Genomic DNA, 4,805 nt, shown 5'->3' with positions numbered 1-4,805 from the left:
TTACGTGATAAAAACATTTCAATTTCTTTAACCATTTAGCATTTGAAATTAATTTTTCCTCGAAACATTTTCTAGACATTACACTCTGTGAGACGTGCACTCGCCCATTTTAACATATTTGCCCATCTCCATTATCCTAGTTCACCAATTTGTATCGTCATTAACGAAATAACCCAACATCAACAAGGAAACTAAAATTTACCTAATAACGAATTCTTCCTCAAATCAAATTGAAATTTTTTCCAAAGACACCAAACAATACGAACGCCTTCACAGCTCCACTATCAGTTTCGATGTTTCACATCTACCCAATGAAAACACCAGTGTAGTACTACACTGATCCACCTCGAATACAGTTTCCACATCCTCTTCTAGAATGCTAAAAGCCAAAAGATTTTGATACTATAATTTATCACAACGAACTCGATCTAGAAATGCATATCGCTCGAAATTCCACGCACGAGGTAAGCACTCACGAGTAGAATCATTCCACCGGTACTGAGTAACTCAAATCGCCTTCCTCTGGCCAGGACAGATTCGAAATTCGAATCTGCAAACAGCTCTTGAGAATCGCTCCTCAAATGTCTTGATGACAAAATTAATAACTTCGATTTTCAGAGTCCAACGTTCGATCCAACTAACCAATTAGAACATCTAACTAATCGCAGGGTCAAAACAAAGGTTCGAAACGCACATCGATACCAATATCAAAGCTAGGCCAAAGAAATACTAGCGAGAAATACCCTCACGTGGTACTCCACACAATGAGGCCACGAGGACAAAACTGATACGGCATAACTTAATCAAACACTATAGACAAGAATAATAACACAGTAGTATAGGTCAAGAATTGATCACACATCCGAAAAACACTTAAGCATCTTGCAATAAAACAATTGCTCATTTGGGTAGCTAACCAATGTAATTCCAAAAAAAAAAAATTAAGCATCCAACATCGTATATGGCCAATGAGTTCCCACCGACATGGTGACAACTCAAAACAACCCGAAATTAAGGAAAATATAACTTATACAGTAACATTTTCAACACATCAACTCAAATCAAAAATAATAAAGATACTGGTCAAAAGTACTTATCTGTCACGACCCATTTTCATGAATCGTGACCGGCGCTAGGGTATGGGTATGGTTGTACCAAAACCCGTAGCTAGCCTTGCAGATAACCAACTTATATCATTTAAAACAATGTACCTGTAGAAAACCACATGCTCGGGGACAACCGAGACTTCAGCCTAGTCTAGCAGTACAATAAGCAATATATATTTAACGTACGCTTTATCTCAGAAAAATCTCCAACAGTATGGCAATATAATATAAATACCATAAACACTGTAAACATGCCAAGAGCGATAAAGTAATAGTTGGACAAATCCAACAACCATAGTCAAAAATATAAATAAAATACTAAGACATGAATAACTGTTACTACTACTGCGGTCTAAGAGTTAAAAACAGTTCGACTCCTTTATTCTGAAAATAAAAATAAAAACCTCCGAGAATGAAGAAACGGAGATCGACCAATGCTCAAATCATAAACCTGGAAAATTTGGGAAAACAACGGGGTCAGATTTACTGAGTAGAGTTTATATAACCATTTACATTTATTAAGTTAAAAACCTTTAAAACGTTTAATAAAACATTTTCATTATGGATTATCAATGAAACCCTAAACCACAATTCTAAATCCATTGTCGTGTCGGTGAGACGTATCTCAAGAACCGATCCCCGACTATCACTTAATAAATAGTGAGCCCAGGAGACGTATCTTCCACCGGTGCCCTCACTAAGGTGAGACGTATCTCAAACCTACCTCAATACCATAATCATTACCGGTGCGCACGCAGTCCCGATGATGCACATCGAGTAGCACGTTCCAAATCAAATCCACAATGCCGAAAACAGTTCGAAAGCTGTTTATACATATACATATATACAAAATATAATAGTTGCTTAATAAAGAGGTAAATAGAGATATAAACTCACTGCTTGCTAAATCCACGTGATCCTGACAAGCAATCTAACTCTGGTTCGCCTCTGAAGTACGAACAGTCGACGGGTCTAAATGAAATATTAAAATCGTAATTAAAATCAGACCCTAACTCTAAAGAGTACTAGACACCACATAGGACTAGCACAACGCAAAACCAAGTCACATTTAATAAACACTTATATTAAATGCATTCCAAAATATAACCCAAGTTATAAAATACAATCATATAAACATATTTAAAATGGTATATAAATTAATTTAAATAAATCCATATAAGTGAGTCAGCCGAGTTATCAAAACTACCAAGCTTCTTCCCACTTGTTGAGTGACCATAGTCTAACCCAAACGAAACTTATTAATTTTATAAACCTGAGTTTATAAATTAAAAATGCTTGATAAAACAATTATCTATATTAAATAGAATTTAATATCTTATAGTTCAAGTAACCCAAGTTACAACCCAAAAACTTAATTATTTAAAGTCTATAAAAGTTTAGGGACTAAACTGTACTTTAGCCAAATAGGGACTAAACTGTATTTTAACCACTAAGGGCTAAATGGTACTTTAGTCAATTATAAAATCCAATAAATTTCCCATTCTTAATTTACTAATTAAAAATCAATTAGAAATCCAAAAGTTATAACTTAACTAAAATAAGTTTTTAGAAACTTTTAGGAGCTAAATTGCAAATTAGCCAATTTGACATCTCGTTTAAAATTGAATATAATTACCCGAGTAATTATAATTTACATTGTAAAATACTTATCATTTACACTTTACTAATTTACAATTCAATCCAAATTTTAAAGTTAGGTTCAAAACAATAACATTAAATAAAGATATCTTGAGGGATTTCAAATAGTTAACCAACACAATTTAGGGACCAATTTAACCTATTAATCATCATCTTCATTTCAAAAAGAAACCCATCCCCGCCATACAGAAACCATGAAAAACTCCATTGAAATATATAACCTATGATTTAAGCTACCTAATCATGCAAACAACCCAACCAATTATAACCAATATTTCTTTGAATCCAAGAACTGAGCTTCTGCTCAAACATGGCATCCATGGCATCCAGAATTTTTTATTCAACAACGGCGAGCTCGGCACGGCAACAACAAAAAGGCGATACAATACAAGCAATCCCAACTATCACGGCTAGGTTACGGAAAGCAAGATTAATGGTAGCTACAATTTAGTTACATCGACAGTTATATAGCACACAACACGTCGGAATCGAAACGGCGAATAAACGAATGAATTTTACGTACCGTATATGATTCTGAAACGTAGGGATCGAAGAGAACGTCGAGTCGATGTAAACCGTCAAAGAACAAACGAATTTAAACCTAACAAAGAGATACGAATTCAAGAACTATATTTGACGATACAACGTAGTATGAACAAAACCAATGTTATACTTACCGAGCTTGAACAAATGGAAGAAGAATATGATTGATGATGAAGTTCAGATTTGTTTAAAGAGTAAAGGCGGCTGAGTTTGGTTATTTGATGAGGAAAATTATTAGGTTATAAGGAGCAACAAACGTGAAGAATGGAAAAGGATAATGCAGCAATTTACATACTGCTACATAAAAGAAGAAAAGAGCTGCTACTTATTATAAATGGACAATGGGCTCCTAATATAGGCAAAATACAAATTGGTAATGGGCTTTTCACGTGGACAATTAGCATGTATTGCATGAGTTGCATGAAATTTCCATTTACTTCTTTTTCTTTATTTTTTTCTTTTAAAATCTTATAATATAAATAAAACACGAATCCAATTACGACCGAATCAACGAACGACTCAAATAAAATTAAATAAAAATATTTAATTACAATAATAATAAATTACCTAAAACTTGGCGGAACGCAAAAATTATAATTAAAGTTAAAAAAAAAATTAAAAATACGGGATATTACATTCTCCCCAACTTATTAAAAATTCGCCCTCAAATTTAAACATAAACAAATAAACATAACAACACACCAAGTACAAAAACAATCAACTAAATCACATAAGCAACGATACACGTACCTCAAGGAAAGAGGAAGGGATAACGTTTCCGCATATCGGACTCCGTCTCCCAAGTGCACTCCTCAACAGAATGATTTCTCCACAGAACTTTGACCATCGGAATCTCCTTGTTCCGTAACTTACGCACTTGCGTATCAACAACCTCAATTGGTTGTTCCTCATAGGACAGCTCCTGGTCAATCTCAACGCTCTGAGGCACAATCACATGTGAAGGATCTGAGATGCACTTCCTCAGCATAGAAACATGAAAAACAGGATGTACTAACGACATGTCTGGCGGCAGAACCAGACGATAAGCCACAGCTCCAATCCTCTCTGAAACCTCATAGGGACCAATGTACCTCGGTGCCAACTTTCCCTTGACACCAAAACGAACCACGCCTTTCATAGGCGAAACCCGAAGAAACACAAAATCTCCCACCTGAAACTCGATGTCTTTCCTCTTCGGATCTGCATAACTCTTATGCCGACTAAAAGCTGTCTCCAACCTCCGTTTTATCAACGGTACCTTCTCTGAGGTAATCTGAATAATCTCAGCACCAGACAACTTCCGCTCGCCGACCTCTTCCCAGCAGATAGGAGATCGACACTTACGTCCGTACAAAGCCTCATAAGGTGCCATCTCAATGCTCGCATGGTAACTGTTGTTGTAGGAAAACTCAATCAACGGCAAATGAGTATCCCAACTACCCTGAAAATCAAGAATGCACATCCTGAGCATATCCTCCAATGTCTGAATAGTCCTCT

General features: G+C 35.6%; 1 long non-coding RNA gene across 2 annotated transcripts; it reads right to left on the bottom strand.

Annotated features, from left to right (window-relative positions):
- Nucleotides 1-1,454: 1,454 nt before the first annotated feature.
- Nucleotides 1,455-3,593, bottom strand: LOC126660680 (uncharacterized). 2 transcript variants are annotated; one of them, XR_008789622.1, is made up of 4 exons: nt 3,443-3,593; nt 3,289-3,366; nt 2,004-2,078; nt 1,455-1,557 (listed from the first exon to the last, which is right to left on the bottom strand). It is a non-coding gene; the product is annotated as an uncharacterized LOC126660680 (long non-coding RNA). The 2 variants fall into 2 exon arrangements; XR_007635422.2 differs by having other exon boundaries at nt 1,455-2,078.
- Nucleotides 3,594-4,805: the final 1,212 nt, after the last annotated feature.

This window comes from Mercurialis annua, linkage group LG8, assembly GCF_937616625.2.
Source record: "Mercurialis annua linkage group LG8, ddMerAnnu1.2, whole genome shotgun sequence".
Classification (NCBI taxonomy): domain Eukaryota; kingdom Viridiplantae; phylum Streptophyta; class Magnoliopsida; order Malpighiales; family Euphorbiaceae; genus Mercurialis; species Mercurialis annua.
The sequence above is the reverse complement of the archived record's forward strand: the minus strand, read 5'-3'. Positions and strand labels throughout refer to the sequence as shown.